This window comes from Theropithecus gelada, chromosome X (assembly GCF_003255815.1).
Source record: "Theropithecus gelada isolate Dixy chromosome X, Tgel_1.0, whole genome shotgun sequence".
Lineage (NCBI taxonomy): Eukaryota > Metazoa > Chordata > Mammalia > Primates > Cercopithecidae > Theropithecus > Theropithecus gelada.
This window is the reverse complement of record NC_037689.1, coordinates 60749732-60763232: the sequence shown is the minus strand read 5'-3', so window position 1 is coordinate 60763232 and position 13501 is coordinate 60749732. Positions and strand designations below refer to the sequence as shown.

At 36.4% G+C, this 13501-nt stretch overlaps 1 pseudogene across 1 annotated transcript; it reads left to right on the top strand.

Moving 5' to 3' along the window:
- Nucleotides 1-11724: 11724 nt before the first annotated feature.
- Nucleotides 11725-13263, top strand: LOC112616525 (annotated as a pseudogene). Its single transcript, XR_003117655.1, has one exon. The product of XR_003117655.1 is annotated as a histone deacetylase 1 pseudogene (transcript).
- The last annotated feature ends 238 nt before the right edge of the window (nucleotides 13264-13501 follow it).

The window sequence follows — 13501 nt, the reverse complement described above, 5'->3', positions numbered from 1 at the left end:
TTCTAAAATTTACATGCAACTAAAAAAGAGACTGAATAGCCAAAACAATCTTAATCAAAAAGAACAAAGCCAGAGGCTTCACATTATCCCACTTCAAATTATGCCATAAGTCTACCCCAAACAGCATGATACTGGTACAAAAACAGACATATAGACCACAGGAACAGAATAGACAACCCAGAAATAAAGATGCATACCTATAGCCATCTGATCTTTGACAAAGTCGAGAAAAATAAGCAATACAAAAAGCACTGCCTATTCAATAAAAGGTGCTGGGGTAGCTGGCTAGCCAGATGCAGAAGAATGAAACTGGACCCTTTTTACCATGTACAAAAACTAACTTGAATTAGATTAAAGATTTAAATGTAAGACCTCAGAATATAAGAATTCTAGAAGAAAATCTAGGAAACAACATTCTAGACATTGGCCTTAGGAAAAAAAAATTATGACTAAGGTCTCAAAAGCAACTGCAACCAAAACGAAAATTGACAAGTGAGACTTAATTAAACTAAAGAGCTTTTGCACAGCAAAAGAAACTATCAAAAGAGTGAACAACCTACACAGGAGGGGAAAATATCTGCAATCTATGCATCTGTCGAAGGTCTAATATCCAGAGTCTATAAGGAAGTTAAAGATTCGACAAGCAAAAAGCAAATAATAATTCCATTCAAAAGCAGGCAAAAGACATGAACAGACACTTCTCAAAAGAAGACATTAAAGCAGTCAGCAAACATGAAAAATGCTCAACCTCACTATCAGAGAAATGTCGATCAAAATCACAATGAGACACTATCACACACCAGTCAGAATGGCTATTATTAAAAAGTCAAAAATCAAAAGATGATGGCAAAGCTGCAGAGAAAAGGGAATGCATATACTGTTGATGGAAATGTAAATTAGTTTAGCCATTGTGGAAAATAGTTTAGAGATACATCAGATAACTTAGAACTACCATTTAACCCAGCTATTCTGTTACTGGTTATAAATCCAAAAGAAAATAAATCATTCTACCAAAAAGTCACATGTACATGCACTTATATGTTTCTCACAGCAGTGTTAATAAGATCCAAGACAAGGAATCCACCCAGGTGCCCATGAATACGAGCTTGGATAAAGAAAATATGGCAGATGTATACCATGAAATACTATGCAGCCATAAAAATAATAGAATCATGTCCTTTGCAGCAACAGGGATGTCACTGGAAGCCATTATCCTAAGCAAATTAACACAGAAACAGAAAACCAAATAACACATATTCTCACTTATCAGTGGAAGCCAAACATTGTGTACTCATGAACATACAGATGGAAACAATAGTCAATGGGGACTACTAGAGGGAGGAGAAAAGTATGGGGGCAAGGATTAAAAAACTAACTATTGAGAACTAAGATCACTACCTGGGTGACTGGATCAATTGTGCCCCAAACCTCAGCAACACACAATATACCCAGCAGACATGTTTGCACAAGTACTCTCTGAATCTGAAATAAAAGTTGGAATAATAAAAAATAAAAATAAATGAGATAAGTGTTTTAAAGTTTGTCCCTTGCATAATTTTTTCAAAATTTGTCGTCGCCATAATAATCAAATTTAATCCTTTACATAATGAATCCAAATGATTATTCTGTGATCCATCATAAAGAACTCCCTTTAGGCCAGGCGTGGTGGCTCACGTCTGTAATCCCAGCACTTTGGGAGGCCGAGGCGGGCAGATCACGAGGTCAGGAGTTCGAGACCATCCTGGCTAACATGGTGAAACCTCGTCTCTACTAAAAATACAAAAAATTAGCCAGGTGTGGCGGTGTGCGCCTGTATTCCCAGCTACTCGGGAGGCCAAGGCAGGAGAATGGCATGAACCCAGGAGGCGGAGCTTGCAGTGAGCTGAGATTGTGCAATTGCACTCCAGCCTGGGAGACAGAGCGAGATTCCGTCTCAAAAAAAAAAAAAAAATGCCCTTTAAAGTATATAAAAGTATATAAATATTTAGTTCATAGAAACACTGAGTAAAATGGTGGTTACTAGAGGCCAAGGATGGTGAGGAGATTGAGGAGATGTTTGTCAAAACACACAAAATGTTAGTTAGGAGGAATAAGTCAAAAGATCTTATTGTACATCGTGATGACTACAATTAATATATTGTATAATTGAAAGTTGCTGAGAAAGTAGATTTTATATGTTCTCACCACAAAAAATAACTACATGAGGTAATGCATATGTGAATTATATTGACAGTCATTCCACAATGTGTACATATATCAAAACATCATGTTATGAACACCACTACATTAGGATCAGCCTCAAAACATCATGTTGTACACCATAATATATAAAATGTTTACTTGTCAAATAAAAATAAAAATTTCAGGCAAACAAACAGACCTCTGGTTCCCTAGTTCAGAGAGTATCAGGAAAAGACGGTCTAGTATCCTGGGTATGCTGACATGGAGAGGGGTCGTTGAATGACTAATGCTGATAAGATATATTTTTATCCTCAGAGTACCAGGATCATTCATTTGACTCCACTTATTCTCTGACTTTCTGGTACATTACATATACCTCTATTCATTTTAAGAATTATTACATAATTATTGTCATTAACTGCAAAAGTTTTTGATCTCTACAGGAACACATCACTGAATGTGACTTAAAGTTCTACAATGGGAACTTTCTTTTCTCATCTACAGGAATGTACTATAGGGACACTCTTTATCATATAATTTATATCTAGGTATCTAACTTGTCTAGGAAAATGATAGCTAGAGTCTGAGAACCTGTTAAATCTTACATCAACGGGAGTGGCTCCAAGGAAAGGGAAACTCTTAGTCACAATGTTAATTTTTTCTCTCAGAGGAAAGAGGGCCTGTAAGCAGGCCAGAAACATTGAAAGTAATTTTCAGCCTAAGGAACACAATTTTTTCTTACCTGAAATCAAAATCTACATGAATGATTTTGTTTTCAGTTTTTCAGGTATTTGGTGTTGAATGAATTGACCCATAGTGGCTATGTAGAACAAAAACAGACACATGCTATATTATATAATCATGTTTAAGTTTCCCTTTATTCTTAAGTTATTTTTCCCTAAGTGTCTTTTTAATACTTCCAAGGGAAAACCTTCCATTAAGTCATATAAGCACTAATACTTACCAAGCTAAACATTTCTCTTACATTATCTCACCAAATAACAACTTTATATAACTGTGTAGCATAAACACACCCATACCAAATGATATAGCTAACTAGTTAGAGGAGCAAGCGAACACACTTTTCTCCCTTTAATATCTGACTTTCAAAAACATATTTTCCTTTTCCCTCATGATGCCAAAATGTACAATATCTTATATAGTGGAAATAACTTTTGTTATGAATAGAAACAAAGAAAAATAGTTTCCATAGCAACATATCTTTCCATATGAAAACAGAAGATTACTTTCATCACTATTTAAGTTTTGTCCTATTTTGTTAGCATGCCTATTGATTTACTGAGAGAGAGGTCAGATGCTGAATGTTTTTTTGAGGTAAGAATGGAGGCAAATGAACAGTTAAAGAAAAAAATGTATTCTGTTTTCACACTGAGTAAGCTATTTAGTGACAGGCTTTCTGATATAGGCAAATTGTAAAACATGATGTGGTAAAAAGAATTAAGCTGTATGTTAAAAGCTTGTCATGTAAATTTTGCAAGAACATATACACTAATAGATTTCTGGAATTGGCATATGAAGATAAATGACTATGGATTGATTGTGCTATAAATACATGTGCATGAAATGAGATGTAACGTGATAATATAGGCAAGGTTCAGAAGCTGGAGGGAAAGCGAGAGAGAGTGGGGAAAGTCTGGCATTGAAACTATCAATAAAAATATATATTCCAAGTGCCTCAAAATTCATGTATCCCAGATGAATTAATGAAAATAAAACGAGAAAAATCCCTGATCCGACTGAGTCAATTACCTGAGTAATCCCTGTTGTGCACTCTTGAATCAGGCATGTAATTTATTTTCTCTCTCTCTCTCCCCCTCCACCCCTTTGCTGATGCGTTTTTATGAGAGAGAGAGAGAGAGAGAGAGAGAGACAGAATGAGAGAGAAAGAAAGTGACATATAAACTGGATTAATTGAATGAGTACCAGACAGTCTTCCGGACTCTATGGTATTCAGATGAATGTGAAATGGGTCAGTAGGGCAGGAGGCACACAGATAAAGAACAACTCATTCTGCTTGGGAAAACCAAGAAAAGTTTCATAGAAAAGGTAACAATGGAATTGGTCATTGGCAAATGAGTAGGAATCAGTACACTGCTTTCCACTCTGGCTGAATTAATTTACACCCCCACTCACAGTGTATAAGGATTCCTTTGCCTCTGCAACCTCACCACTATCTGCTATTTTTTGACTTTTTAATAGTAGCCATTCTGACTGATGTGGGATGATATCTCTTCGTGGTTTTGATTTGCATTTCTCTAATGATAAGTGATGTTGAGCTTTTCTTTCATAGGTTTGTTAGCCGCATGTATGTCTTCTTTTGAAAAGTGTCTATTCATGGAGCTGGAGGCCATTATCCTTAATAAACTAACTCTGGAACAGAAAACCAAATACTACATGTTCTCACTTATAAGTGGGAGCTAAATGATGAGAACACCGGACACAAAGAGAGGAACAACAGAGCCTGGGGCCTACGGGAGGGTGCAGGGTTGGAGTGCGGAGAGGATCAGAAAAAATAACTAATGGGTGCTAGGCTTAATATTTGGGTGATGAAATAATCTGTATCAAAAAGCCCCACAACATGAGTTTACCTGTATAACAAACTCGAATATGTACCCCTGAACTTAAAATAAAAGTTAAAAAAAGAAAGATAAGTAGGAGTTCTTTAGGAAGATAAGAAGAAAGAATTTCATATCAAAGAAAGTAGTATTAACATTAGAAAGATTGCAATAAAAAGCATGGTTTGTTCTGTTTTTGGGGGGATGTAACCTGCTGTGTTTGAAATACACATTTTATCTTTACAGTAGAAGAAAAAAAATGTTTTCAGATTTGGGAAGTCCAGACAATATTTGGGTCACGATGTCATGAATTGGTCGAACTATCATGTTTCATCACAGCAGCATAGAAGGGAAGGATGCAAAGAGAAAAGGTATGTAAGAGAAACTGGGTGACCAGACAGAGAACAGACACAAAGATGTCCAGTAAAGAAGCCATCTGACTGAGATAGACAGAGAAACTAGAAAAAAATTGGATACTATGGGAGACAGACATTTGACAACTCAAAGGAGCCAGAAATTGAGAGGAACTTTGTTTTATTATTAATTGTGCTACATCTATGTTGTAAAATCTATCTACTAAGGAGCAAGTTTCTCTACCTGAGACCTAACAATAGAGCTGACCCTATGAACATTTGTGAAAATAGCCTCTTACTTCACTTTTAGCATCTTACTCCTACCTTGTGCTATCAACTGCAGCCTCTTCATGAATATACCATCCTATGCTTCCATGTAGCACAGGTTCTTATGCTATTATTTTGCTGCCTTAAGATCCTCACAACGGTGTTATGTTCAGGTTCGTTGTGCCTGGGCAGAAACACATATCCCTGCCTAATTTCACTTAATATTCCTTGTTCTGTGTTCCAGATCTTATCAGATCTACTTACCAATGCTTATCAATTCTCCCACTTCTTTCTGTCCAAAGCACAATTATCTTAGTTTGGTCTTCCATCGTTCAATGGTTCTCTGTTGCTAACAGTATAAAATTCAAATTGTAATGATAAGGGTGTAAAATAAGTTAATAACATTTCTAAAAGTACATTAACTGTGCTTTATGGTTTGCTTATACTTTAAAAGAATCATCTGTGTTAAATCAGTAAATTATGTGATACATGAGTAAGAATGATATTGGTCATATCAAATATTTATAGAAGAGGAAGGTTGGATGTAATATTTTATAAAGTTAAATATCATGTATAATACAGTCACAAGAACTTATCTCATTGATGTGATGTTTTGCAAAAATATGTTCCTTAAAAATAATACCATTACATTGCTAAATTTGCACATATACTTGTGCTCTCGCTTAACTCTTAGTAGCAAGACTACTTTTTATGAAGTTTTATGCAATTTCAATGGTAATAATATCATAAATCTGGACATACTTGAATAGGTTTTCACATTTATTTTTCCATCTTTTCTGCAGAAGGCCTCATCTTTGATTACAAATTATTTAGATTGTACCATCAGGGAAATATATGTAATCTCCTAAAACATTGTAAGATTTTCTTTTTGTTTTAGACTGATTAAGCCTATTTTTAATTTGAACTTTTGAAATGTCCTTTTGTGCGTCTTTGGACAAGTCTCTTAAACCATATGCATCAGTGTTTTCACCTATAAAGTGACAATATAAGCAATAATAATGTTTCTGATAAAGTTGCTATGAGGAATTAATAAAATAATGTATGTGAAATATTTAACATATTTCTTATCACGTCGTGAGCTTAGTTGAATATTAGCTGTCAATATCATAATTATTGTGATTATTCTATACTTTCTAAGAGGCCATTACAGATTATTCTGGTATTCATTAACTTATTTCTGTTTTTTGTTTACCAACTCTATCATCAATGATATAAAATAATAATGATATTTAGGGTTCTCATTATAACTGATATTACTGGACCTTAGAGAGAACAGGAGCAAAGATGGAAAAAGTATATATACATATATACTCTTACATACAAGAGTGTGTACATATATATATTCTCATATATATACATATATACTTACATATACATATATATTCTCTCTATATATATATGTATGTCAGTATAGACTATAGTGCAGCAACAAACAATCCCCAAACTTGGGAATTTAAAACAACAGACGTTTACATCTCAATTATTTTACATGTTCATTAAAGGGCATGGGTTGGGGGCTCTCTGTTCATTATACTCCCTAAGAATCTCAGCTGTCAGAGAAACCACCATAACATGTTAAACCACCATATCAAAGAGAAAAAAAGAGCTCTGTAGGATCACGTGCCTGTTACTAAATGCCTTGATCTGAAAATGACACACATCTTCTGCTCAAAATCATTGGCCAAAACAATCACATGGCCCCATGCAAACATAAGAAAAACAAGAAGCGTAATCATACCTTGTGTAAAGAAGATGGAGAAACTGACATATTTGGCAAGCAACTCCAGGGCTATAACAAGACTGAAATATATTCAAAACTTGGTTAGATTATACTATCAGATAGAGGCCCTATTTCTGTTGAAGCCCAAGGGATTTTCATACTTGAATTTACTATTGAGAATTAAAATAAAAGCACTCTCTATTTGTTTCATGAAACTGAATAGTACACAAACCAATCCAACAGTTTACTTAGATTCCTATGATCACTTTCTGGGAAGTATTCCCAATAATGAAGGCCCTTGCCACCCAAATATGGGTTAAAAAATTAGACGGGCTGAATTTCTAAACTGTGTCAAAGGAGAAAGAGATACACTAAACACGATCTTATCATTAGTCGACATAAGGAACCCATACTAATTCTCAGTTTCCTGTTCAGAGTGACTAGGATGGTGATGAGTAGCTATTTCACTGACATAAATGCTAGAGAAGAATAGGTAAGGTTGAGTAATATTACATTGTATGTATACATCACATATTTTTTGTTCATTCATCTGCCAATGAACCTTTAGGTTGTTTCCACATCTTGGCTATTGTGAATAGTGCTGCAATGGACGTGAGAGTAATACCATTTCGTTGAGATCTTGATTTCAATTATTTTGGATATATATCCAAAAGTGGGTTTGCTGGATCATATAGTAGTTCTATTTTTTTGTGTGCGTGTGTGAAAATGCCATACTGTTTTCAATAGCAGGTGAACCATTTTGCATTCTCATTAACAGAGTACAGATGTTCCAGTTTCTTCACATTCACATCAAAACTTGATGTTTTAGTTTTTTGATAATGGCAATCCTAATAGATATGAAGTGATATCTCATTGTGGTTTTCATTTGTATTTCTTTTATGATTAGCAACTTTCAGCATTTTTCCACTTCTGTTGGCCATTTGTGTGTCTTCTATAGAGAAATCTCTACAGCCCATTTTAAAATTAATTTTTCCTTATGCTGTTGAGTTTGAGGGGTTACTTATTTATTTGGGGAATGAACTCATCAGATTTATGGTTAGCAATTATTCTTTCCCATTCTGTATGTTGCTTTTTTACTGTATTGATTGTCCTCTTTGCTATGCAGAAAATTTTTAATTTGATGCATTAATTTGATGTAGTCGAACTCATCTATTTTTTCTTTTGTTGTCTGTGTTCTGAGGTCATATTGATGAAATCATTGTCCATGTCAAGAAGCTTTTTTCCTATGTTTCCTTTTAGTAGTTTTATGGGTTCCAGATGCATTTAAATCTTTAATCCATTTTGAGTTTATTTATTTATTTTATTTTATTTGTGTATTTATTTATTGAGACGGAGTCTTGCTCTGTCACCCAGGCAGGAGTGCAGTGGCACGATCTCGGCTCACTGCAAACCCTGGTTCACTGCAAGTTCCGCCTCTCGGGTTCACGCCATTCTCCTGCCTCAGCCTCCCGAGTAGCTGGGACCACAGGTGCCCATCACCACGCCTGGCTAATTTTTTTCTATTTTTTTAGTAGAGACGGGGTTTCACCGTGTTAGCCAGGATGGTCTCGATCTCCTGAGCTCATGATCTACCCCCCTTGGCCTCCCAAAGTGCTGAGATTACAGGAGTAATTGAGTTTATTTTTATATATGATGTGAAATAAAAGTCTAATTTTATTCTTATGCATTTGGATATCTAGTCTTCCCAATACCATTTGTTGAAGACAGTACTATTTCTCAATTTTATATGCTTGGCACTCAGTCAGTGATTTTTTGACCCTACATGGGTGAATTAATTTCAGGGCTCTCTATTATGTTCGACTGGTCTATATGTCTGTCTTTTGTCAGTACCATAGTGTTTTTTTCCCCGTTGTAAAACTTTTTAAAATGGTAGATGTATATAATTATGGGTACACGAGATGTTCTGATGCAGGCATACAATGCATAATAATCACGTCATGGAAAATGTGGTATCCATCCCCTCAAACATGTATCCTCTATTTTATAAACAATCCAATTATTTTAAAATGTACAATTTATTATTGACAAAAGTCACCCTATTAGATCTTATTCATTCATTTCATCTATTTTTTTGTTTTGTTGTTGTTGTTGTTGTTGTTGTTGTTGTTGTACCCATTAACCATCCCTACCTTTCACCCACCCCCAACTACCTTTCCCAGCCTCTGGTGACCATCCTTCTACTGTCTGTCTCCATGGGTTCAATTGTTTTAATTTTTAGATCCCACAAATAAGTGAGAACTTGAAATGTTTATCTTAATTGTGGTAGCTTTTTAATATATTTTGAAATCAGAGTGTGATGTTTCCATTTTTCTTTTTTTTTTTTTTCAAGAGTATTTAGGGTATGTGGGGTCCTTTGTGGTTCTATAAGAATTTTAGAATTGTTTTTCATATTTCTGTAAAAAAATGACTTTGGGATTTTGATAGGGATGACATTGAATCTGTAGATTGCTTTGGTTATTTGGACATTTTAACAATATTAAGCCTCATGATGTCTTTCCATTTGTTTATCTCTTTTTGAATTTCTTTTAATGACGTTTTATAGCTTTCAGTGTACAAGTCTTTCACTTTCTTTAAGTTTATGTCTAAGTATTTTATTCTTTTTGATGCTATTGTAAGTTATTTTATTTCCTTTCAGATAGTTCAGTATTCACATTTAGAAACACAAATGATACTTTATGTCAATTTTGTATCCTGAGATTTTACTGACTTATTAGTTTTAACATGCTTTTTGGAGTATATTTATGATCTTCTATATATAATATCAGGTCATCGGCAAACAGAGACCATTCTACATCTTTCTTTCCAAACCGGGTGCCTTCCATTTATTTTTCTTACCTAATTACTCAGAATAGGACTCCTAGTGCTATGTTGAGCAAAACTGGTGAGAGTGGGCATCCTAGCTTCATTCCTGATGTTAGTAGAAAAGCTTTCAGCTTTTCACTTTTAAGTATGATGTTAGATGTGGGATTTTCATATATGGCCATTATTATGTTAAAGGGTGTATTAGGTTATTTTTGTATTTCTAGAAAGAAATACCTGATACTGGGTAATTTATTTAAAAATATGTTTAATTGGCTCACAGTTCCCCAGGCTGTACAAGCAATGCACTGGCATCTGCTTGGTTTCCAGGGAGTTTTTACTCACGGCAGAAGGCAAAGCAGGAGCAGGCACAACACATAGCAAGAGCAGGAGAGAGAGAGAGTGACGGAGAAGATGCCACACACTTTTAAACAGCCAGATCTTGGGAGAACTCACTCACTTTCACGAGGACAGCACCAAGGGGATGGCACTAAATCATTCATGAGAAATTCACTCCCATGATCCAATCACATCCCACCAGTCTCCACCTCCAACACTGCAGACTACAATTTAACGTGAGATTTAGATGGGACAACATCCAAACTACAACAAGAGAGTTTCTCTCTATTATTACTTTATGAAGAGTTTTTGTCAAGAAAAAGTGTTAAATTTCATCAGATACTTTCTGCATCTATTGAGATGAATACATATTTTTAACTTTAATTTTGTTACCGTGCTTCATCACATTAATTGGCTTGCATATGTTGAACCAATATTACATCCCAGAAACAAATCTCACTTAGTAATGATGTATGATGCTTTTAATGTGCTGTTGAATTCAGTTTCTAATTTTTTGTTGAGGATTTGTACCTCCATGCTTATCAAGGTAATTCGCTTGTAGTTTTATTTGCTTCTGTTGTCCAGCTTTGACATCAGAGTGGTAGCTGCCCTCAGAAAATGGGTTTGGAAGTGTTCCCTCCCCTTAAATTTTTGGGAAGAGTTTGAGAAAGATTGGCATTAATTCTTATTTAAATGTTTCGTAGAATTTTCCAGTAGTCATCACTTGGGTTTTTCTTTGTTTGGAGGTCTTTGATTACTGATTCAAACTTCTTACTAGTTATACATCTGTTCAGTTTCTGTTTCTTCATTTTTCAGTCTGTGTAGCTTGTATGTTTCTAGGACTATATCCGTTTCTCTAGGTTATCTGTTTCATTGGTATTTAGTTGTTCATAGTAGCCTTTTAGGATCCTTTGCATTTTTGTAGTATCAGTTATAATGTCTCCTCTTTCATTTCTAATTTTACTTAAGATAATTTTCTTTTTTATCTTAGTCTAAGAGTTTGTTAATATTATTTATATTTTCAAAACTACCTCTTAGATTCATTGACTTTTTAATTGTTTTTCTATTATCTAATTAGTTTATTTTTGCTACTATTTTTATTTTTTTTTTTTCTGCTGTGACTTTGGGTTTTGTTTTTTCTTCATTTTCTAGTTACTTTAGTTAAAAGTCAGATTGTTTCGGATCCCTTCTCTTTTATAATGTAGGTATTTATCTCTACAAACTTTTCTCTAAAAATTGTGTTTTCTGCATCCTGTAAGTTTTGGTATGTTGGGTTTTCATTTACTTGTGCCTCCATATATTTTCTAATTTCCATTTTTATTTATACTTTGACCTATTCGTTTTTCAGTAATGTGTTGTTTTATTTCAGAATATTTTGAATTATCTAGTTTTTCTTCTAGTGATTTCTAGTTTCATTTAACTGTGGTCAAAAGAAATACTTGGGGACGGACCGACTGACGGTAGGGATGGGAGGTGAGCAAGATGGCGCAGACGCAGGGCACCCGGAGGAAAGTCTGTTACTACTACTACGGGGATGTTGGAAATTACTACTACGGAGAAGGCCACCCAATGAAGCCTCACCAAATCCGCACCACTCATAATTTGCTGCTCAACTATGGTCTCTAGCGAAAAATGGAAATCTATCGCCCTCACAAAGCCAATGCTGAGGAGATAACCAAGTACCATAGCGACGACTACATTAAATTCTTGCGCTCCATCCGTCCAGATAACATGTCGGAGTACAGCAAGCAGATGCAGAGATTCAACCTTGGTGAGGACTGTCCAGTATTCGACGGCCTGTTTGAGTTCTGTCAGTTGTCTACTGGTGGTTCTGTGGCAAGTGCTGTGAAACTTAATAAGCAGCAGACGGACATGGCTGTGAATTGGGCTGGGGGCCTGCACCATGCAAAGAAGTCTGAGGCATCTGGCTTCTGTTACGTCAATAATACCGTCTTGGCCATTCTGGAACTGCTAAAGCATCACCAGAGGGTGCTGTATATTGACATTGATGTTCACCATAGCGACGGCATGGAAGAGGCCTTCTATACCACAGACCGGGTCATGACTGTGTCCTTTCATAAGTATGGAGAGTACTTCCCAGGAACTGGGGACCTGCGGGATATCGGGGCTGGCAAAGGCAAGTATTATGCTGTTAACTACCCGCTCCAAGACGGTATTGATGACAAGTCCTATGAGGCCATTTTCAAGCCAGTCATGTCCAAAGTAATGGAGATGTTCCAGCCTAGCTCAGTGGTCTTACAGTGTGGCTCAGACTCCCTGTCTGGGGATCGGTTAGGTTGCTTCAATCTAACCATCAAAGGGCACGCCAAGTGTGTGGAATTTGTCAAGAGCTTTAACCTGCCTATGCTGATGCTGGGAGGTGGTGGTTACACCATTTGTAATGTTGCCCAGTGCTGGACATACGAGACAGCTGTGGCCCTGGATACGGAGATCCCTAATGAGCTTCCATACAACGACTACTTTGAATACTTTGGACCAGATTTCAAGCTCCACATCAGTCCTTCCAATATGACTAACCAGAACACGAATGAGTACCTGGAGAAGATCAAACAGCGACTGTTTGAGAACCTTAGAATGCTGCCACATGCACCTAGGGTCCAAATGCAGGCAATTCCTGAGGACGCCATCCCTGAGGAGAGTGGTGATGAGGACGAAGAAGACCCTGATAAGCGCATCTGGATCTGCTCCTCTGACAAACGAATTGCCTGTGAGGAAGTTCTCCAATTCTGAAGAGGAGGAAGAGGGGGGCCGCAAGAACTCTTCCAACTTCAAAAAAGCCCAGAGTCAAAACAGAGGATGAAAAAGAGAAAGACCCAGAGGAGAAGAAAGAAGTCACAGAAGAGGAGAAAACCAAGGAGGAAAAGCCAGAAGCCAAAGGGGTCAAGGAGGAGGTCAAGTTGGCCTGAACAGACCTCTCCAGCTCTGGCTTCCTGCTGAGTCCCTCACCTTTCTCCCCCAACCCCTCAGATTTTGTATTTTCTATTTCTGTGTATTCATATAAAAATTTATTAAATATAAATATCCCCAGGGACAGAAACCAAGGCCCTGAGCCCAGGGCAGCTGTGCTGGGTGAACTCTTCCAGGGGCCACGTTGCCACCCATTATTCCCCAGTTCTTAACTTTGAACCATAAAGGGTGCCAGGTCTGGGTGAAAGGGATGCTTTTATGCAACCGTAAGACAAAATCCTGAAATGTGAAATGCC